Here is a 24,267-nt window from a genome sequence, read left to right on the forward strand (position 1 = left end):
GGCTAGAAGGAAGCTGTAAGGTCTCGCAAGGGCAACTTCATTTTACAGATGAGAAAAGTAGTCCAGAAAGGGAGACATTTTCCAAAGTAAAATAGATAACAAGCAGACAACACTATGCACTCCCCAAACCACCCACACCCCACTGCCTCCTTTCTACCTAGGGAAGAAAAGGAAATATGTTTCATCCTAAGTTTTCTGAAACCAAGATGAGATACTGTGTCTAATCTGAATTCTGATGCCTTTTAGTCCTGCTTTTCATTTAGATTAGGACGGTCATTGTATACGTTGTTCTCCTGGTTCAGTTTTCTTTGCTGCTAGCAGTTTCCAAAAGTCTCCCTGGGTTTGTTTGAATTTCTCATCTTCATCATTTCTTATACGTTATCATTTCCCCTGACAAGCCAATAATATTTCACAGCATCCACATACCATAATTAGTTCAGCCATTCATGCAACAATTTGGCAAGTGTTTTATTAAGCAATTGTCTGCCAGACACCATGCTAGGAGATGAAGATGTATATGTGAAAGATGGAAAGTATCTCTGCCTTCAAGGAACTTACATTTTTTTGCTCCAATTAATGGTTATCCACTTTGTGCCCAGTTTTCTGCTGCTATATTTTGGTATTTGTAAGCTTTTTCCAGCGACGACCTCCTTGGCAGCTAGGCAGCCTGGTGAATAGAGCACCAGGCCTAGAGTCAGGAAGACCTGAGTTGAAAGATAGACTCAAACACATACTAGTTTTGTGACCCTGCGCAAGTAACTTAACCGCTATTTGCCTCAGCTTCCTCATTTATAAAATGGTGATAATAATAGCACCTACTTTCCTGGGTTATTGTGAGAATCAAGTGAGATAATATATGTAAAGGCACAGAGCCTGGGACATAGATGGCACTATACAAGCATTAGTTGTTATTACTATCATTATCATCATTATCCTTGGAGCTTATGCCCACGAATTTTCTGTAAATTCTAAATTTTGACCAAAATGTCAGGCTCATGAACGATTTACACTCAATCTGCCCATTCCTAGGAAAACTAACAAGAATTCTCAGATTCATTTGGGTTGTATAATCAGGATATCAGAACTTAGACCACAGCATTCTATGGGCAGTTGAACATAAAATTCCATTTCCCAAGAAATCTATCTATCTTATTTGTACACAGTTGTTTGCATGCTCTCTTCCATTAGGCTGAGGGCAGGGGCTATTTTTGCCCTTCTTTGTATCCCCAGAACTTAACACAGTGCCTGGCATATATTACGAGCTTAATAAATGCTTACTGACTGAATTATTTGCATGTTATCTCCCTTATTAGAATGGGAGCTCCTTGAAAGCAGGGACAATGTCTGGTACATGGTAAACAGTTAATAAAGACTTGTTGATTTGACACTAGGGAGAAGGCTCCCTTTAGAATCCGAAAGACCTGGGTTAAGGTCTGCCTCTGACACTTAACTGGCTATCTGACCATATTTCTCTGAATTCCTCATATCAGACCAAAACCTCAAGTTTCAAAAAATAATTAAAGGGACAGGGAGTAAAGGTATGAATGAGATTAGATCCTTCCTTATGGTGACTCATTCTCACATAGCCAACATTAAAGTGATCCCTCAATATGGGATTCGAAAGGCATTTTTTCCTCAAGGGCAGAGGGGAAGGAAGAGGTGTGGGATTTCCAAACTTACACACACATAGGATCATCTCGGATGATCAGGTGAGCAAATTCCACATAACCAGCTGCCAACTACTGTAAAAGAAGCAAACTGTGATGAGCAAACAGCTCATCCTTGCCTGCCTTCTGCTTTTAATGGTCTCTTTGAATGTCCCCCATGCTACAGAATTTGTGTTAGGCGAAAGGGATCTGGATTTATGCTGTTTCAGGGCCATGAGGTACAACTGCTGCCCCCATCCAGGCTGTCTGAATTTCTGAACTTAATTAGTCCAATGCTGACACAAGTTCATGTCAATTTCTTCTGGTTGCAATTTTGTTTTCAGAATTATGCACTTAAAATTAAGGGCAAATGAGATAATATGTAAAGTAATCTATACATGTGGGTTATTATTCCCATTAATAATGGAATAATTAATATAGCTAAAGAGCAATATATAAGACACCAGCATAATGCCTGCAGTATACTGCAAATGACTTGTATTTGGCAGATACCAACCAGCGAAGGAATATAGAAAAAAGTTTATCTTCTTTAGGAATACATGTGACTGAAATTTTCATTCTAAATAAGATTATGGAAAAGTTACATACACACAGATGGATATACATATGTGAGAGGCAGCATGAAAACACGGGTTCAAGACCGGCTTCCCAACGCACACTAACTTGGTGACCACAGCATATCACTTAACCTCTGGGTACTGGACCACTGCCTAAGACTACGAGTAACTGAAAGGGTTGTTGATCTGTATCTGTGGAGGGGACTTCCACAGTGGTTGCTTCCTCCCTCTGATGAAATCAGAGGTCTGGACAAAATACACACCTGTAAAAGAATACCACCGAAATCTCTTACTCATGACCACGTCCTCCAGGTGTAATAGAGCACTGGATTTGAAAGAGGAGGACCTGGATTCAAATCCCAATCTTCCCACAGATGGGGCTCTTATCACTATGCAGCCTCAGTTTCCTCATCTGAAAAATAAGAAGGCTGGACTAAATGACCTCTCAGGTCACGTCCAGCTCTAAATTCAACAATCCAATATGATTTTTCCAGCTTTTCCTGGCATACATTAAGTGTCTTCCCACCTCTAAACATATACATACACTTCAAACAGTTATGAAAATGCATTCCATTAACAGGGTTGGAAAACATACAAAGTTACTGTAAAAAATAGCCACAAAAGAAGGTAGAGATTTGATATAAACTTTTAATATCCAAGTTCCAGTGAACCTCAATCAGCAAAATAATGAGCTTTATCTCAAAAGAGAACTATAACACCAACTCAGGAGAAATTTAAAATGCAAGTCTGGTCCATTTTCTTTTCAATAAGTTAAAAGATTATATAGAGCCTTATGGTGTGCAAAGAATTTTGCATATATCATTGCATTTGGCTCCCCCAATAATCTGTGAAGTTCTATTATTATTCCTGTTTTACAGACGGGGAAAATGAGGTAAAGTGACTTGTTTGGAGTCACACAGCCAGTAAATGTCCCAGGCAGGATATGAATTCATGTCTTCCTGACTCTAAGTCCAGTACTCTATCCACTGTCCCTCCTGGTTCTCTTGTTAATACAGACAAAAACTACCTACTATCAAAGATGGTCTGAGGACAGTTGTAGAACTGTACAAGTCTCTATAAAATGAATAGTTGGCTATTGCTGACTAAGGATCATATGACTTCAAGCTGAACAAACATTTATTAAGCACCTACTGTGTACCAGTAACTGTGCTAAGCATTTCAAAAATATCATCCCATTTGATCCTCAAAACAAAGCTAGGAGGGAGGTGTTATTATTATCTCCATTTTACAACTTCGGATAATGAGACAAATAGAAGTTCATCATGTGACTTACCCAAGATCATATAGCTTGTGTCTGAGGCTGGATTTGAATTCAGGTCTTCCTCACTGCAGGTCCAGCATACTATCCAACTAGCTGCCTCTACAAGTCTAATCCTTTTACTTTATAGATGAAGAAACAGAGGCTCAGAGATGAAGGATCCTCAGACTCCAAATGGATGTTTCCACTCATTACCCCACAATACTCTGTGTCCCTCAGTGCTCTTTATAAGTACTTGCAACCTAACACTCACAAAGAATCAAGACAGTTCTTAATCCAACACTAATCTTTACACTAAGCATTATCGTCTGGTCAAATCTAAGTAAACAGAAAGTTATTATGAGGTCAAAGAAATAGGTACTATACTTAATAAAAAATGGTTATTATTAGTAATAAATTATAATCAACAACATTTTTAAAAATATATTTTCAGTACACTATATAAAAGGCAAAAAAATTCTCTGGGGTAACACAGTGTTTTAAGGTTCTCTATTTCTCCAATACCTAGACATTATAAGAATTAAGTTAACATTTATTTATATCATTCATATATTTTGCTGGGTTTTTTCTCTCTTCTTTCTCTTTTTCACATTTTCTAAAAAAAGAATTCTTTGTTATAAGAGGTTTTGGGAAGGAGAGAGAAGGGGAAACATAGGCAATGTTGAAGCAAAAGATATCAGTAAAGAATGATTTTTATAAAGAAAAAATGTAATTACTTTATGTCATTCCAATATACTCCTATAATGATGAAAAATTCAAGACTACAAAGGAATTATTTTCTTGTTGCAAATGATTACTTAGATGCAATGACTATCCCTAAAAAATTATTCATACTTTTCCCAGCAAAGACCAAGCCATTGATGGGTACCTATGACTAAGTGAGATTACATAGCTATGTATACATCATACCAATGTTACTAATCTAAATTCTAGGAAAAAAACAACAAACTTTTAATTACAATTTTTAAAAATTCTATCATTTAAGGAAGAAAGAAATCTACCAAGTTACAGCACCTTCATTTGAAAAGAACAAAATTATTTTCAAAAAAAAAAAATGCTACCTGAAATGAAAAGATTAAATCCTGAGCTCTGGATACCAGGGTCTGGAAGTCACAGGGTCTGTTCCTTCTTGACTAGTTGGGGGAAAGTAGCTTCCAGGCCTCATATCTCAATTCATTTCTGAAGAGAAAGGATGAGCTCCAACCAAATCCCATGGGTAACCTTATAGCAATGACAGGGTGTGGTAAGGATACTCTGTATAATGACAGTAATAATACTATATACTTACATAGCAGATATAAAGATTTCATGAGATCACAAGGTACAAAAGGGAGTTCAAGATATCTAATCCAATGGATTCCTCAATGGGAAACCTGGTGGAAAGAGTGGGGGTGAGGAAGAAGAAAGTGATGGAGAGGAAAAGAAAAGGAATTTAAAGTTCCAAGGAGTAAAAGTTACTAGTCTTTCCGTGCTTCCAGTTTGGCTCCAATAGGAATAAGGAAGTCAGAGTTTGAGAAAAAATGAAATAAAGGTTGTCACACCCTCTTCATAATTGTTCTACTTTGAGGATGAAGCGGGAAGGAAGCTTTTGTCTCAGGAAATAGTTTGGATGTAGTTCTGATCTACTCCTCTTCAGAATGGGGGGGGGGTAGGTGATGGAGAAGGAAGAAGTATCAAGTTGGCAAATAAAATAATTTCTTTAACTTTTAAAGAAAATTTGAAAGGCTTTGTTTTGTTATTATTTTAATCCAGCCTACATACCTATCATATAAAGGTAACTAGGACTTAATCATGATATCCCTACGGAAAAAAAGAATCCCAAACTGAACAGTTGAAGAAGGCAAGAGTGAATTAAGGAGAAACAGTTAAGAAACTGATTACTGAACTCATGCCTATGGGGAACATATTCCTAGGTGGTAAAATTCAACATCTGACTACAGTTATAAGAATCAGACATTGCTCTGGTTTTTTTTTATAAATATAAAAATGGTAACATAAAAATATAAATATATATAAATAAAACATAAAAAATAAAAAGGATTTTTAAAAAATTAAGTTTGGGATTATGTCAAGTTATCCTCCTATGCTATATCATGACCCCTTCCAAACCAACCTCCTCAAAAATCTTCAATGGCTCCCAGCTTGCCTTGGGATAAATGTATTCCCTCCTCACCTGGCCTTGAGAAGTCCCTGTCTTCCTTCAAGGCACCTCTCTGGTGCCATTTTCTGAAGGAGGGCTCTCCTCAATCTCCCAGTTATTAGTAAACACTCCCTTAATCTTGAAATTATTTATTACCTTTCCATATACCTGGTACTTATTTGACTAGGTGGGGTATTATAGCCTCAGAACCTATTACAGTGACTTGCACAACACTAAATCCCTACCTCTTGAATCCCAATAATCTCTTCTCTTCAACTTTAAGCCTTGATTTGGCGATATTCATTTCTTTTTCTAAAAGAAAGGAATTTGCTCAATTGTTTGAGATTTCCTCATTACAAACTAGGGATCTTTTAAAAAATCCTCCCAGCTTAACTTACACCATCAGAATAGGTCCCATTTTGAAGACACCTACAACACTACTCTTGTGATCTTTATCTAGAGAACCCAACCATCACAAAGAACAATTAAGATGAAAGCATACACCCATTTTAAAAACAACGATGAGGGCAAGAAGCTTAAGCTCACTCCATTCTAGGTCCTGGGTTTCCTGTCCTTCACTTGGCTCTGGAATCTCAGGAAAATAAAACCCTGCCCTTTAAAAACAATCAATGCATTAGGATCGTAGGGCTCAGAACTGGAAAGCCATGTAGGCCAGTAATGATAAAAGGGTTTGATCTGGAGTCAGAGGACTGAGTTTTGGAGGACCTCAGATTTTCCTTGAAGGCAGGGATTTCCTAGAAACCAGGAGAAGAGGGAATATATTCCTGACATGGGGGCCATTTGTGCAAAGACTCAGATTTGAAGACAGAACCAAGGGGGAAGAGTTTACAGGCAGTCTGATATAGCAAAAGGGGATAATTTTATATAATCCCAAACTTAATTTTAAAAAAATCTAAGGCCTACAATGACTTTTGGAAAGTCACAACCTTTCTGGGCTTCACTTTCCTCATTATTAAAATGAAAGGGTCGGATGAGATGATTTCCAAAGTCGTTTCTGCTCCTCTCATTTTCTGCATAAGGCAATGGCATTCCCTTCCCTTTCCTCCAATTTCCTCAACACCAGATGCTTCCAAGCAGGTAATTCTCAAACCTTATGACAAGAAGAGTTCACACATTGTGTAAACCCCTTTCAAGACAACGATCAGAGGCAAGAAAGATCTGATTATTTTTAAAATACAGATCAACTAAATGAATTCTTAGACATCAACATAAATGTAATATGGCCATCTTAGAAATGTGGTTATTACCAGAGTTATAGTAGCTGGACCTGCAAGAGGGTTGATTAAGAAGTAATTTATTTTTAAAAAGTAAACAAACTGAAAGGCTTGCAAACAATGAATGGTGAGATTCCAGCCAAGAAGTAATAAAAAGCTTGAATAAATGAGTCAGTATCCCCTGAGACAACACTAGTTGTAGTCTTACTAGGATTAGAAATGACAAAATGAGTATTCCAGTAATGAGACTTAAATTATAACAGATCATTTGGGAGAAGCTACCCCAATAACACAACCCCTTGAAATATAGCTGCTTGCAGGACTGGCCAGTAAATAACACCAGGTGTTTCAGTCCTCAGCATTCCCAAAGACAGAAAACTAAATTTGTCTTACTAGGAATATAGTGCATCTCTGTCTCTGAATTATGTCTTTTATGGAAACCTAAGGCTACGAACAGAATAGCGCAGGTAGAGGATTCTTTCTGGCCAAAGGAGAGAAAAACGCATTGAATGACACCATACTGGAGAATTGCTGTTTATTCATACATCTAAGATCTAAAATCATAAAAAGTTCACAATTCTCTTGTGAACACACACACACACACACACACACACACACATACATACCTTTTAAATGTCATCCTATTACTCAGGAAAAGAATTTAAGCACAAAAATCATGAGGTTTCATACTGCCAGGTATATACATATATATATATATATATATATATATATATATATATATATATATATATATATATATATATACACACACACACATATATACACACACACACTAGTTATATAAATCCTAATGTCATTGCAGTAATGTTACCACTGGCCATCACCTAAGGTTTCATTTGTCAAAATAAATGGATGTAGACTCTTAACCATTCTGACCTTTTGGGACTACCATTCCAATCCTGGCCAAATAGAGTTAGGGCAGAAAAAAAGTCCATTTGTAACAAATTATTCAAAGCAACACTCTTTGTGGAAACAAGAAAAAAAAAGTGTTCCCATCCAAAGAGCTGAACAAATTGTGGTATATGGAATATTACCACACCTTAAGAAATAACAAGTAGGAGGACTTCAAAGAAACGTCAGATGTCACAAAGGATCATAATATTATCGATTTAGAGCTGGAAGGGACGTCAGAGGTCATCTGGCCCAACCCCCTCATTTGACAAATGAGGAAACTGAGGCCCAAGAAAGTTAAACAATTTGTCCAAAGTTACAATAGACACTAAGAACGAAAACTGAAGAAACAAAAGCAAGACAAAAATAAGCATCATGAAAATAACATAAGTAACAATGAAAGGCAGTCTGACTGATGAATTGACAGGAACAACCTCAATGGTGGAGACCTGGTAATTAAATATCCCTAGTAGAGAGACGGAGGGGGGGGGATGGAGCTATGTATATGAATACAGTAAGCCCAGTCTGGTGTAGTCATTGTGTCAGTTGGCTTTGAACTTTTTTTTCTTTTTTAAAATGAAGGTTCAAAGGAGATCAAGGGAGTAGTTAAGGGGAAATAACTGGGATAAAGAGAAAAGAAAGAAAAAGAAAACCCCACAGTGTACCATATTAAAAAGTTTCCTAATTTTCATTTTTTAATTTTCTAATTTTCACACAGAACATGGAGTCTCCTATACTGCTAAGTTCTGATATTGGCAAAATCTGATTTTACAAAATATAGCAAAATTCTCCTGGTACCTAGTAGGCATTTAATAAATGAATGACCATTCATGTGGTAGCTAATGAAAATGAACAGAGGATGTCTAATGAGCCAGCACCCTACAAGCTCTCCGCAAGCTGCCTGATGTAAGGTTAGGGTCTTCTGCTGTAGCTCTGGCTCTTCCAACAAACTAGCTGTGTGACTTTGGGCAAGTCATTTTCCTTTCTGAGTCTCCATTTACTTCATGTAAAGAGTGAAGGATTATACCACTGCCCCTCTCTGGGTGCTATTATACTATGGAGACTTCTTTTCCAACTTACAAGCAGAATAAAACTTGAAGCACTTTTGGGTTGGAAGAATGTAAGGCATTTCAACAGTCTCAGTAAGACTGGACCGGCAATATAAAAATCACTGGGGGTCATCATCACCTGGTGCCCCTAGTTTGTCAAGCCCTGTTCTGGGTGACCTGACAATCCACTGTTTAAAAGACAAAAGAGATATCCTCTGTTATGCTACTAATATTAATTACATTAATTACATAAATATTAATTTAATTAATTATATTAATATTAAGCCCCTTATATTAATCAACAGGATGTAAGCTTCTAGAGGTCAGAGACTATTTTGTGATTTGGTTTTTGTATCTCCTGACTAATAAATGCCAGTTGAACTGAATTAAATTGAATTACTGGCTTGCTTATCAACTATTCAGAGCCTAAAAAAAATCTTTATGAATTTGACCCACAGTTCTACTGTCCTCAAAGGAAAAAAGACACGAAAGGGAACACCCTCAACACAACAGTCATATTTTCATTTCTCCTTTGCTTAGATAACAATACAAGGAGTCCCCGAAAGTCTTAATGCTATTCAAGCTTAAGACAGCACTAAGACTTTGGGGAGCACCCTGCATAACTCACATTTACCTAGCACTCTAAGGTTTGCAAACACACATTTCTATCTCATTTAGTCACAAAATCAATCCACCCCCTAAGAGAGGGATTCTACAGATCTATTTTCAAGCTATAGGTACAAAAGGGAAGCTGAGGCTTAGACAGTTTCAGTGGCTTTGTCTATGGTCTCACAGCTACTGATGGCATGGAACTGGAACCAAAGCTTGGCGTCCCATGGACCACCCCAGGCTGCTCTTTACAATCCTCGGTCACATAGACACATGAGGACACATACTTTTTCACCCATTTATAATCATATTCCTAAGTGTTTTAAATTCTGGTAGGTTTCTATGTCTCTTTCCCTTTCTCTAACACTTCATAGTCCTTGGACCTGATCCCCTAGACTCCTACACAACTGGGGGTCAATTACTATTTTGCCAGAGGGAAGGGGGTCCAATTAATAAATAGAATGAGGTAATCATTTCTCATCAAGATCTACACAACACCTCTGGAATTCAAAACAGCAAAGGTGGCATTTAAGTCAAAGTGTTTCTCTTCCAGTATAAAAGATGAAAGCATTTCTCTTTCACTGATCAGATGGCCACACAATGTGGCCATCTTTCCCCACCCCCCAAAGCTTTAATCTTTGCTCCTCTCCCCAATAGCCACGGATGGAAACGTGCCCTGGATTTACGCTGACCAAGCAGGGCAGGCACTTAATTCTTTAATCAGGTAGTCATTTAAGGGAGGAGCTCCGAGAGTCTCAAAGCGGCCCAACCACATTTCCTGATACAGTAGTAACTTAAAATTGCCTTTCGGGAAAGAAAGAGTTCACATCGTGGGAAGCATGCATTCCAACCTCATAGTGATTATTACTGATATTCTCAAGCAACAGAGAAATAAAAGAGTCTCGTTTTCTGTCTGGGTTTCGCAGCTGTGGAAGAAACCTTATTTGACGACAACAGTTGACTTAGGCGGCATAGGAAGAGAAAGAGACACCCTGGTGAAATGGAAAGGGAACTGGATTTGGCATTTGGCATCAGAGGGCTGGAGGTTCAAATTCTTACTCTTCCTATTACTGCCTGGGTGACCTTGGACAAGTCGCCTGAAATTCCTGCATCTTAATTTTCTCATCTAGAAAATGAGGGGATTGGAAAGACGACTTCTAAGGTCCCTTCAACGTCTAGATCTATGATCCTAAAAAGGAAAGAAAAAAGCCAAAAAGGGGAACCATGAAAGAAAAAATCTTGGCCTTCTCCTCCTGAAAATTATCACATCAAAAAGCATTTATTAAGCTCTTATTACCCTAAGAACTGTGGATATAATAAAGGCAAAAGCAGTCCCTGCCCTCAAAGAGCTTACTTTCCAATGGAGTAGACCACACGTAAGTGATTAGGTACATACAAGAGGGAAGAGAAAAAGGGGGGAAGGGAGAGAAAGAAAGAAAGAGGAAAGGAGGGAGGAAGGAAGATAGATTAGTTAGAATTAGAGAAGGGAAGGGGGAAGAAAGAGAAGGAAAGAAAGAAATTAAGAAAGAGAAAAAGAGGGGAGGAAGAAGAAGGAAGAAAGGAAAGAAAGACTAGTTTACTTCCAAAACTCCAAATTAGATTACCCCATCACACTTTCATCTGCTAGAGAAATAATCCTCTCAAATTGAACCTCAATATTTTTAACCTTCCCAATCACATCTTCCATTCAAACCAGTAACATCCAAATGAACTATTCAACACCAGAATTGACACATTTCCCCCTGAAACTGAAAGTGGAATTTTCTGAGGGTTTTTTTGTTGTTTGTTTTTTTTTTTAAAGAGGGACAATGTATCAAGAAAAAAAGTTTTAAAATATTTTAACTACAGGAGTGGAAGAAAAGGAAAATAAATAAATGAAGGAAAAGCAAAACAATGAAGAGAATAAAAGTTTAGTATTTTTCTTCCCTTTCAAAAAGATCAGGGTTTTTACATTGAAAATAACTCTTTGGCCCTACAAGATATTGTTTTTAATCCATAAAACAATGTGACTGTTTTTTTCCCCCTTTGGAGTCGCTATTTTTAAAAAATTCATAACACAGGATGCACCTAGGTCAAATATGAATTTAGAAAAAAAAAAGTTAAAAACTCAAACAACATAAGCAATGCCCTTCATCCTCTTTACTCTTCACGAGGAAGGAAGAAAACCCACTTCTAGAGCTAGAAAGGAATTTCCCAAGCAGAAATAACTTAGAAAAAAGAAAACAAAGAATAACAGAAATGCCTTATTTTTCATGTAGCAACTCACGGTTCTCAAGAGGTGTCATTCCTTTGAGACTTAAGATTCCTTCTGAACTGTGTGCCTGCTCTGCTCTGCTAACCAACACCACGTGGAAAATTTTTGTTATAGATAATACTGCAGGAGAGGGCTTGGCAGTTACAAGTTGTAATCAGAAGGGTTCAAGAACTAATGTAGAGAGATAACAACCAAGCATGTAGTTTACTGCAACAGTCTTAGCTTTTTTTTTTTTCCTGTTTTTGGATGGTGGGAGCCAAGAGCTGTTGTGGAAACTGTAGCCTCACAACGGTATGCATTCGGCAAGAGTTTTGTCTTAAATTTTGGAAACAACAGATTTTTTTCTCTATCTCTGAACAAGAAAACTGCTTCTAACAGAAAAAAAATCCAGATAAATTAAGGGAGATCCACAGTTCCTTTCCAAACATCTGGCTGTAAGCTTTTACAGACATCTACACACTGTGGGTTACCGGTCTACATTTAAACTACAAAACTACACTTAAATTTATAAAAAATGTTTGAACAAAAGATGAATTGGTCTTGGCTTGGTGTAAAGTTGAGTTCGTAATTTTTAAATCATCTAGTACTCTATTAGGATATACGGCAGAATGTATGCATATATATACATCTATGTTAAATCCTCCTATCACTTAAGGCTGCTAAATAAGATCGTATGTATAAAAAGCTTTGCAAACCTTCAAGAAATGTATGATATTCTCATCACTAAGCATTCTACTTCTCCTACCACCACCTTAAACTCATATTTTTAAAAACAAACAAAACCTATTCATTTCCATCCTTCTGACTTCTATAATTTCATAGGGCTATTTAGAACTGGAAGAAAGCTTAGGAATTATCACCATCTTTATTTAAAAAATATATATATATATATATATTTAAAAAAATATATATATATATATATATAAAATCAACACGGTAAGGATACACAGTCAAGAGTAAAGCAATCCCCCTTTAAAGGTAACACATACGAATACAGGTCTATACAAAATTGATATAATACTCAAGGAAAAACTAGTAGCTCATCCCTTCATTTTGAAGGGAGAGAAACAGGCTATTACTGTGTTAGCTGAAGATCTCTGTTAACAAAAGGAAGAGCCAGTCAGTCCTACTTATCCACCCACAAACAAAAAAAGTAGTAAGTATAATTGTCTATTTCTTAATGAGTACAGTGAGAGGGAAAAGTAGTAGAGGGTTAATAAAAATGATGGCTGGATAAATACTTAGTTGCAAGGATGGGATTAAGCCAAGACTTTGAAACACACAGAAATGTGACCCTGTCCAAGGTCAAACAACCAAGTACAATTTGACCCATACTTGATGGATGTGAAGCAGGAGAGCTGAAACTGACTTAAAACCTTCTATCAAATTGCTGGAAGTATCTTAATGCAAACCAGTGGTATTCTCATTTCTTCCCTAAATGACATTTGCAACCAAGCTAAAATGGCTTCCAAAGTCCAGAATAAGATACCAGCCCCATAGGGCAGCGAGCCCTAGCCCTTCCTGGATTGAACTCAGAAGCGACGAATCAGAGCCTTCTTTATTCTGACTCCACAACACACTGTTCTCTTTCCCTGCCGGTTGGCAATCAACAGCTTTGCCCAAATGAATTATTTGGTTAAAAAACAGTCATGGCAAAATCTTAAACCCCACAAATCCTTCAGAATTCCCATAGCCCAGGTGACCAAACAAGGTTTATTTTGTTTTTGCTTGTTTGCCCTTTTTTTAATTCCTTCCCAATTTGATACAGAAAATTTGCTTGGTGTCAAGTTTTCAACCTGGAGTGAGAGGTCAGGGCATATACAAACTCCTGACAGGACAGGCTTGTGATTGATGTTCAACCTAAGTATGGAAAAAGAACCAAAAAAAAAAAAAGAAACAGGTTCTAAAATACTACATGACCATGAGAATGAAAATGGATTTTACTAATCCAACACCAGTCCCATAGTTGCAACTGTCTATTCAGCATCACCTTCAAATTCAACATATCTAAAAAAAAAATGACTCCCATCATTCTTCCTGATTCTCCTAATTTCACAGGATTATCTAAAAAAATTAATGACTCCCATCCTTCTTCCTGATTCTCCTAATTTCACAGGATTACAAGATTTAGAGTGAGAAGAAACCTTGGAAACCAGCCAGAGAGAAAATTCCCTCTGCCTTGCCTATATTTTACAGACGAAGAAAATGAGGTTAAATGAATTGCCAAAAGTTAACCCAGACTTGGAGCTAGGAAACTGAACAGTAGTCTTCCACATCCAAATTCGATGGTTTACCCATGATTTCTTTTTTCTTTTTCTTTCTTTCTTTTTTTTTTTGGCTAGGCAATGGGGTTAAGTGACTTGCCCAGGGTCACACAGCTAGTAAGTGTTATGTATCTCAGGCTGGATTTGAACTCTAGTCCTCCTGAATCCCAGGCCAGTGCTCTATCCACTGTGCCACCTAGCTGCCCCAAACTTTTTTTTTTTTGGCTAGGCAATGAGGTTAAGTGATTTGCCCAGCGTCACACAGCAAGTAAGTGTTATGTGTCTGAGACTGGATTTGAACTCCTAAATCTAGGGCCGGTGCTCTATCCACTGCACCACATAGCTGCCCCTCTTCCCACTATTTCTGTAATGCTACTATTATTCTCCATCCTGATCATCCCCACCAAAATCGCTCCCTGAAGGAGCCTAGCCCAGCCTCAAGTAACTCCATCCCATCCAATCCTATGCATGTTTTTTTTTTCCAATCGATTACTGTCCTCAAGGAAGTTGCATTCTTCTAGGGGTTGAGGGCCACAGACATTTAAGTGTAAGCACGATTATTTCAGAAAGGAGAAAGCACTAACAACTAGAAAGGATCTGAGAAGGCTTCCTGTAAAAAGCAGTACATGCCTTGAAAGAAGCTGAGTTCTAAGAGGCAGGAAAGGTGATAGAGTACAACAAAGTCATGGTGGACACCCATGGAAAACAGGATGTGGAAGGATGAATAGCAAGGAGGTAAAGTCCCTCTTCTGTACTCTCAGAACAGTTATTTTTGTCCCACTTATTTGACAATTGATTATGCACTGCCTTGTAAAATCTCTTGTACTGCTGCCTCCAACTAATATTTAATTCCTGTATTACTTAAATTTTCATGAATTTATGCCTCATCTACCTAACTAGATTTGTTGTTCAGTCATGTCCAACTCTTTGTGGCTCCATTTGGGGTTTTCTTGACAAAGACATTGGAGTGGGTTGACATTTCCTTTTCCTGCTCATTTTACAGATGAGGAAACGGAAGCAAACAGTGTGAAATGACTTGCCCAAGGTCTCTCTCTCTCTCTCTCTCTCTCTCACACACACACACACACACACACACACACACACAGAGTGTCTGAGTCCGGATTTGGATTTGAACTCAGGTCTTCCTGACTTCAGGCCTAATTCTCTACCCACAGCGCCACCTACCTGCCCTCCTAATTGGATTCCAAGGCAAGAATTTAATGTCTTCATAAGAAATAAAGTGAAATCAGTGGATACAGTGTCGGAGCTGGAGTAAGAAAAACCTGGATTTAAATCCAGCCACTTCTAGGTGTGTGACCCTGAGCTAATCCCTTAACCTCTATTTTTCTCAGTTTTCCCATCTATAAAGTAGGGATAATAATAGGAACCTACCTCCCAGGATGGCAGTGAGGACAAAATGAGATACTGACAGAGGTCAATTCATCTGTTAATTTTCAGTCTAGACAGTTGGAGGGAGAGGGGGGAGGGGTGGGGGGAGAATACTGAAAGATTAAATAACTTGGCCAAGGTCACAGAATTAGCACTCATCTAAGGCAAAACCCAGGTCTTCCCTACTTTGAAGCTGGTCCTCTCTATCCATTAAGCCAAGTCTGTCTGGATCTTTAATCTTTATATCTCCAGGACCTATTAGCATAGTGCCCTATGGGATATGTGCTCCATAAATACTTGGGACAAGTCGATTCACCTTTGAGCTTCAGTTTTCTCATCTGTAAAATGGGAATAATAATACCCCTTATACCTCATGGTGTCTCTGTGGTAAAAGTAAAACTTTTTTTTTGCCCTGTAAACCAAGCAGTGTATAAATGTGCATTACTATTGTCTATGTAGTGAATTTCAATATAGACCAAGAATTGGTCTGTTTGGGTTTTTTTTTTTATCATTTCAGCTTTAAAAAAATATTTTAGGTTGGTTTATTCTTTAAGTGTCCATTCTAGAAACCTCTTGTGGCAAAACACCCACTGAAAACATCAGTTGGCTGTCAGCTCTATTACCCAAGTATGATTGTAATAGCTATTGGAGCAGCCACTGAGAGTCAGGAGTTTCCAAGAATTTCATCGAATTAAAATGCTATAAGTTTAATTACTAGTTTCAATACTCAACAAACACAACCACCCAAAACCAAACAAATGTTCAGAATCAACCTAATTGATGAAGACTAAAAATAACTTGCATTATCGAGGTGGTATTTTCATTGGCGAAAAGTAGCCTTTACAAGAAAAATTACTAAAACAACAGCGCCATTATACAAATACCACACCAAACTCAAAAAGCTTCCAAAAGCTAGTCCATGATTTCCAAGATGCCAGCTTTCAGATGTGGGGATTTGGCAAATTTTACATGAGATTTTGAGTAACTTATCCTTAACCTCAGGACCCAGAATATAGTTTGTTCCAAAAAAAAAAGTCTTACAGTTATATAAGGCTTTAAAATCTGCAAAGCTCTTTAATAATAATAGTAATAGCTAACATGTATATAGTACTTTCTATGTTCCAGGCACTGTACTAAGCACTTCACAATTATTATCTTATTTATCTGATCCTCACAACAATCCTGGGAGGTAGGTGCTATTATTATCATCCGCATTTTACAGATGAGAACACTGAAGCAAACAGAGGTTAAGTGACGATGGTCACACAACTAGAAAGCGTCTGAGGCAGGATGTGAATTCAGATCTTCCTGATTCGGGCACTGTACCATCTTCACATATTTTACCTCTTGTATCTCAATTATCATACCATTGGGCAATTATCACCATGCCCACCGTACAAACAGGGAAGTTGAAACTTACAGGTTAAGTGACTTGCCCCAAATCACATAGCTGATAAGTCTCAGGGACTAGATTCAAATCCACATTTTCCTGATCCCAATTTCAGCATTTAATCTATAGAACCAGACAGCCACTGAAAAGTAAAGAAGAAATGGGATAACTGTGATACTAATATAAATTAACAAGGACTGCTTTCTGACGGTTTCAGTTTCCTCGATAGTAAAACGAGCTCAGGGTGGATGTTTTCTTTTCTAAGGACCCTTCCAGGGGCTTTGACTTATCACTGGGTGAGTCTTAAAATAGTACTTTTTAATTACTAATTCACTTATATTACTCCCATTGATTACAACCAAGGGTTAAAGAATCTCTTGACTGCTAATGGCAAAATCAAATGTGAAGCTCATGAGGGAAGAGAGAAAAGTGGAGCTGCCAGACACCCCTCACTGGCATCCCAACCAGGGGCTTCAAAAAAACAGAAAATACAGTGGGAATCCAAGAATACTTCTTAAACCTATACAGGGCTGGTATGTGGTCAGGCACCAGGTGTCAGACATGTGCCCCGGCACCCCCACCAGGATATTTCTGTTTTCAGGCATACTCCCTGGGCTCAGACAAATTTGACAGCTGCTCTGCAGACAGAACCCAAGCTGGGTGCCCAATATAAACCCCAAGAAGTGGCTAAGACCCCATTCTTGGGCCAACTGTCAGTGAGCAGGTTGCTGGGCTCTGGAGCCAGAAGTGAATTCCCCCTCTGTGAGCACACACCTGCCAAAGGGCTGACAGTTGGTACAAGGAAGGAGCCTAAACCTGGTGTCTGGGCTTAAAGCAAGGTATACAGAAGGACTCCTCTAGAGGTGGAAAGGGTACCCATCTGGGGCAAGACCAAACACTGAATTTCAGTCTTACATATTACGTCATCTAGAATTTAAAGACCTGTTCAAAACATCATGCACACTCTCAAACAGAATTACATGATGAAAAGGGTGCAAGTGGGTTATACCAGAAAACTCACTTCATTTGGTGTCAGGGGACCTAGGTTTGATTCTGTCTCTGATAAAGCTTAAGTCAAGCAAATCACAAAGAATCATAGATTTAGGGCTGAAACTGAGACTTTAGTGTCCATTGAGTTCAACTGTCTCAGTTCACAGATGAGGAAACTGAAGCAGAGGAAAAATCAAGTTACTTTGAGATATTTGGCCACAGAAACAGAAAATGGGCAGAGATTAAAATCCAGATCCTCTGATATCCTCTGACCCTCTTGGGGCCTCACTTTCCTCACCTGTAAAATGAGAGGTTTGGAGATGTTTTTTAGAATCCCCCCAACACATATGCCTTTTAACTTTTAAAATTCTATAATAAAAGCCTTTTTACATAGCATCATAAAGGAAGAGGGTTCTGTTGATTTGTCTGAGAATAACAGGAAAGTTTTATGAAGGACCCTCACTGTGGTTTCATTCCATGGAACCCCTGGTGAAGCTAATCTGTGCATGACTATCACCGGAAGAAAGATTACAAACAAAAAAAGGTTTAATATTCAACATAGTCAGAAAATAATAACATGGTAAAGGAGAAATGGAGATGTTAAAGAGTAGATTTTTATTTTTTAGAAAAGCCAAGAATGGGGCAAATGAGAAAAGACTTTGACCCTTGGGCAAACAAAGGAATTTAAAAAAAAAAGACAAAACCAAAGGAATGAAAGGATGGGGAAGGAGATCTCTGCTCAATACAAAGAAACTTCTCACTATATTTAATATCACTCTCTTTAATTAAAAGAAAAATCAACTTAAGAGGAACTTGAGTAAGTGAGGAAAACACCTTTTTTTTAAAATGTCATTAAAGTTACTGATTCTCCCAATCACTAGTGCTCAAGTCCTCTTGTAAAAACTGTATTTGTTTCTCTGCATATGGGTATCATCCTCTCACCCCCAGTAGAATGTCAACTCCAAGGGCAGGATGATTTCTTTGTCTTTGAATTCTAGACACTTAAGCACAACTTCTTGCACTTCAAATTAATTTAATAAATACTTACTGAATTGAAACATGGGTTTGGAGAAGGAAGGGATCTTAAATACCAATTAGTCCTACCCTTTCATTTTACACATAAGGCAACTGAGGCTCGGAAGGTGGTGGGGGAGGAGGATTGAACACAGCTTTGGAGTGCAGAGAGCTCTTCACTAGGTGCCATCCTGACTGACCAACACCAAGATCAAAAGAGAAATAACCTGATAGAACCTTCTACAACCAACACGAAAGCTATGGCATGTCAGTAAGGCCAGATTTCAGCTGGGGACGTGGGGCAGAGTGGATAATAATAGCCAGCATTTACGTAGCACTTTAAGGTCTGCAGAATGTTTGACGTATGCTATCTCATTCGATCCTCAAAACTTGCGAAGATCAAATCAGACGACATGTCTAAAGCTTGCTAACTGCTACATAAAGGCTAGCCATCATCATCAGAAGTAACAGGAGTAGTAGGAAAAATTGGGTGAAGTACTAGTATTATCCCCATTTTATAGAAAAGAAAACCGAGGTGACTTTCCCGGGGTCACACAGTTACCACGTGCCTGAAGCCTGATTTGAACCCAAGTCCTCCTGACTAACATTCTATTACGCTTCCATACTGCCTGCCTCCCTCATCAAGATGACTTCAGTTTAGATTGAATACCCACTCTCATACCTATTAGCTCTAGACAAGTCATTTAGCCTTCACCCTCTATATACCTCAATCAAGTCCCTGCCACACTGGGAGTTCCTCCACACTTAATCATAACCCACGTCACAGTCCAGCTCCTTATCCACCCATCTCCCTCAATTCCTAGTTAATATCATTTCGCTCCCCCAATTTTTTATGTAGGTTTTTTCTTAAGGGTAAATGACATTTCAATTGACCATTAAGGTTGACAAAGTACTTTCCCCTCAGAGATCTGATTAGGTAGGGAATGCAAGTACTGTTGTTATTCAGCTGCTTCTTGACCCCATTTGGAGTTATCTTGGCAGAGATACTGAAGCAGGTTTGCCATTTCCTTTTCCAACTCATTTAACAGATGACGAAACTGAGGCAAACAAGGTTAAGTGACTTGCCCAGGGTCACACAGCTTAGATTCAAACTCAGGAAAATGAATCTTCCTGATTGTAAGCCCAGTACTCTGTCCACTGTGGAACCCAGCTGCCCCATAAATATTAATTATCCCCATGTTACAAATGAGGAAAATGAGGCCCAGAAAAGCAAAGTAATTAGCCCAACCAAGGTTAGAACCAAAGTGTGAGAGAGCTGGAAATGAAATCCAAGGGTCTCCAAAGTCCAATGCTCATTCTATTATATCACATTGTCATAAGACCTCCTTGATTAGTGTCTCCAACCTTCATTGCCCTATCTGTCTCCTTGGCATCCCTCCCCAGCCTCAACATACAACTGTTCCTCCTAGGTGAAGCCTTTGACCAAATACTTCAGTCAACACCAAGCTCTCTTTCCCTTCTAGTTGTAAGACTCAAATCTGGGGTCTCTGAGATTAAGATGGTAGTACAGCTATGTGACTAAGGACAGCTGCCACTTGTTGGAACGTTAAGACCAGGTCTCACTAACAGTGTGCTAAGCAGAAAGACTGTGTGTGTGTGTGTGTGTGTGTGTGTGTGTGTGTGTGTGTGTGTAAAGAGGGAAGGAATACAAAAAGAAACCTGAAAAGAAAAGGCTATATTACCTCGAACATAATACAAACTTCAAAAATAAATGTTGAATTGAATTCTGGTGTGTACAAATCACACTGGCTTAAATATATACTGACTTGTGTTATATTTCACTATATCCAGCAATTTCTCTCTCTTGTCTAAAACTGTAATCTGCTTGAGGACAAGGAACCTCTATTCTATTTCATTCTACAACCAAAGTCTGAAGTTCTACATTCAAGAAACACTGGAGGCATCACAGCATCATGGATACTGGGCTGGCCTTGCATTTGATGACCTTTATCTGTAAAATAAGGCTTGTTATCTGTTGTGTTTAACTCAGATTTGTCTTGAGATTCAAATTCGATAATAAATGCAAAGTACCTTGCAAACTTTAAAAGGGGAACAGAATAAACATTTATTAAGCACCTACTATGTGTCAGGCATTGTGAGAAGTGCTTTTAACAATTATCTCATTTGATCCTCACCTGGTAGGAAGGTGCTGTTATTATCCCTATTTTACAGCTGAGGAAACTGAGGCAAGCAGAAGTTAAGTGACTTACCCAGGATCACATCAAGGAAGTATCTGAGGTTAGATTTGAACTTGGGTCTTCCAGACTTTAGGTCCAGCACTCTATCTACTGCACCACTAGCTGCCTCAGCACTATGTAAATGTCAATTATTATGATTACTTATTGGATCGAAGCCATTCCTTTCCTATTTTCATGTGCATGTGGTCTTTCAGAATTTGCCTTGACATACTCAACTGCTATAGAGGCAACATAATGCGGTGTCAATAGCAAGATGTGAGTCAGAAGATGTGAGTCAAGTTCTTGTTTGATAAATCACTTGCCAAAGAACACCAATTCAACCCCCTTTCCCCTCCAACAAACATACTGTGATTTAAAACAAAAAACAAAAAAAAGACAACTCTTATCTGCAAGGACATCACAAACTAGTAAGACTACAAGACATTCACAGTATATGAGAACAAAGAAGAAAGCCACTCTCCCTCACTCCACACTTCTAATCAATTGCCAAGTGTTGGGGATTTGACCCCACAGCATCTACCGCTGCTAACCTCTTCTCTCCACTCACTTTGCCACCACCCTAGTTTGGACTCTCAGCCCCTGTACCTAGGCTATTGCAAATAGGCTCCTAATGAGACCCCCTTCTTCAAGTCTCCCCTCGCTCTAGAATTCATTGTCCTCAGTCTCCATAGTGGCATTCCTAAAGCACAAGTCTGACCATGCCACTCCCTTCCTCAAATTTCAGAGGCCACCTATTACCTCTAAATCAAATATAAACTTCTCTGTTCTGCATTTAAAGCCCGTCAACCCAGTCTACCTTCTAGGCTTATCCCCCACTAGACTGTGAGCTCCCAGACCTAGAGAACAGGAAGCATCTGTCTTGCCTTTGCACCCCAAGCACTTAGCACAATACCTGGCACACTGATAAACAGTGCTTAATAAATGTTTTCTTCACAGACTCCACTCCTTCACAAATTCTACAGTCCAAAGAAACTGGCCTTCCTGCTGGTCCTCACACAGATCACCCCATTTCCCATCTCTTTCTCTGCATGGAATACTGTCCCTCTCTTTCCCTCTCTTCCTTTTGGAACGCCAGCAATGGAGACCGGAAGACCCTAGTTCAAGTGCTGATTCTAATGAATATTAGCCTAATGAGGATAGCCAAGTCACTTCACTTCTCTCAGGGCTCCCAGGCAATTTTCTAACATTATAAGTTATAGACAAGAAAGTTTCCATACTAGAAGTTTCCTCTGCTGATGAAATCATAGGTCCAGACAAAAACAAAACAAAATTCGTCCTATTTCATGGGATTATTTTCAGCACATTTGAATGAATTAACACAAAGGCCTGCAAATACAAGGCTGCATACATGTTAAGGCTGCAAATTTTTCCCTTGGTTCATAATGTATTAGACTCCTAACCCCCTGGAGAGTAGAACCATTTATTCTCTACTATGCATTCTGGCCTCAAGGGAGCCTAGCTAGTATAATGCTCATTTCAAGATGGCCACACATGTTAACCAGACAAGCAAAGCAGTGATTTAAACACTTATAGGCAGTAACTGTTTCCATGAATCCCCGTCTTTCATCCAAACTGTTTAAGAAAGTCAGGCCACAGCTACCCTTTATGTGGGATGTTTTTTATACTACCTTCCTATCTCTGGAACTTACTACCTGAGTCACCCTCCAGGCCTCAGTTTCCCCATCTGTAAAAGGGAGTGGATAGGGCGTGGACCTGAAATTCCACTGGTAGAGCAAACTCCCTCTACCAATTCAGGTCAGCAACTTTTCTGCAATTTACAGGCTTAAAAGGTAGTCTAGGGCAGAGGTGTCAAACGGGAGGCATGTGGCTGCCTAGTGTTTGCAAACCAGATTAAACCATAACTGGGAAATATTTTTAAAAATAAATAAAAATACAATACAATATTTTGTTGAGTCACTTTCAGTCTTGTTCTGACTCTTTGTGAACCCATTTGGGGTTTTCTTGGCAGAGACACTGAAATTGTTTGCAATTTCCTTCTCCAGCTCATTCTACAGATAAGGAAACTGAGGCAAACAGGGTTAAAGTTAAAGGACTTGCCCAGGGTTACAGAGCAAGTAAGTGAACAGAGGCCAGATCTGAACTTAGGTCTTACTGACTTTAGGCCAGACACCTAGCTGCCCTACAATACACTACGGATAATGTTAACAAGTCATTTTCTAAGTCAATATGTGGCTGGCAAGTAGATTCCAAGGGTCTAGAGAGGGATAGCAAATGCCCAGAGTCACAAACCAGTATGTTTCTGAGGTGGGGCTGGAATCAAGACCTCAATAGGAGCTCTAATATTCGCTATTCAGAGTCTGCCTGATGACAGGCTCAAGTAAAGGATCTCTAAGGTCCCTCCCAGCACAAAACCTTGTAATTGCCTACAAAAATGACCTCTCAACTCACTAAGTTTTAGATAAAAGCAAAATTCTTCTATAGGACAATCAGACAAAAACAAGGAGAAGGAAAAAGTAAGACTATGTTGATTAGGTAGAATTTGTGGTATAGAGTCTTTTTTGAACCATAATTAATTTTTTATTGATAAATACAATTCTGGAAAAAAAATAAACCAGAAACTCACTGATGAGACCTTGGAGATGTTGAGCTGGACTGCAGCCTGACCATTCTGCATCAAGTAAACAGTAACTTTAGCTGAAATCCTATCCTTTAATCATAAAAAAGATAAACATCTACAAGAGGCACAGGTGCCCAACACGAAAAGTTCTGATCTCTGAGGACCAGTAAAAATGTATGGAAACATTTTTGCAAGAAAAGCCTGTAGCCAAGACAAAAGTGTCATCCCTTTCCTTTTCAGGAAGCAGTGGTAAAGACATCAATCAGTTTTAAAAAAAAAGGCTCCAGGAAGCAGGATCCTGGAACTCCCTGAGTAGGACGCAAATCTCCACTTAAGTCAAGCTGGTTCTTTCAAGGAATTGTTTTTCCAACAGCTCTAAAGGTTCCGTGAAGAAACAGCCCCTAGTATCAATTACATGGATACTGTTTTTAATCGACTCTGGTGCCCAGGGAAAGAAGCCCTTCGGTGATCTCGCTTCTGACATCAGCAGTCCCTCTCCTACGTGACTTGACAGCGCATCGGAGGCGCCCTCAACACCAGCCCTTTCTCGGGAGAGGAAATTAATCAATCGGTCTCTCAGCAAACCACCATCGATTTCCTTGCATAAACAAAAACAAACAAACAAAAAAACCCCAAACTCCAATGTCACCTCGATCCTGAATTTCTGTTCAGCAAACGAAGGGTCCTACGGAAATAAATCAGTCCCTTGTACGCCTAAAAT

At 38.7% G+C, this 24,267-nt stretch overlaps 1 protein-coding gene across 1 annotated transcript in view; it reads right to left on the bottom strand.

Annotated features, from left to right (window-relative positions):
* Positions 1–24,267, bottom strand: part of GAB1 (GRB2 associated binding protein 1) — a 188,598-nt gene that overhangs the window by 163,136 nt on the left and 1,195 nt on the right.

This window comes from Phascolarctos cinereus, unplaced genomic scaffold (genome assembly GCF_003287225.1).
Source record: "Phascolarctos cinereus isolate Bilbo 61053 unplaced genomic scaffold, phaCin_HiC Scaffold_9;HRSCAF=440, whole genome shotgun sequence".
NCBI classification, from domain to species: Eukaryota; Metazoa; Chordata; class Mammalia; order Diprotodontia; family Phascolarctidae; genus Phascolarctos; species Phascolarctos cinereus.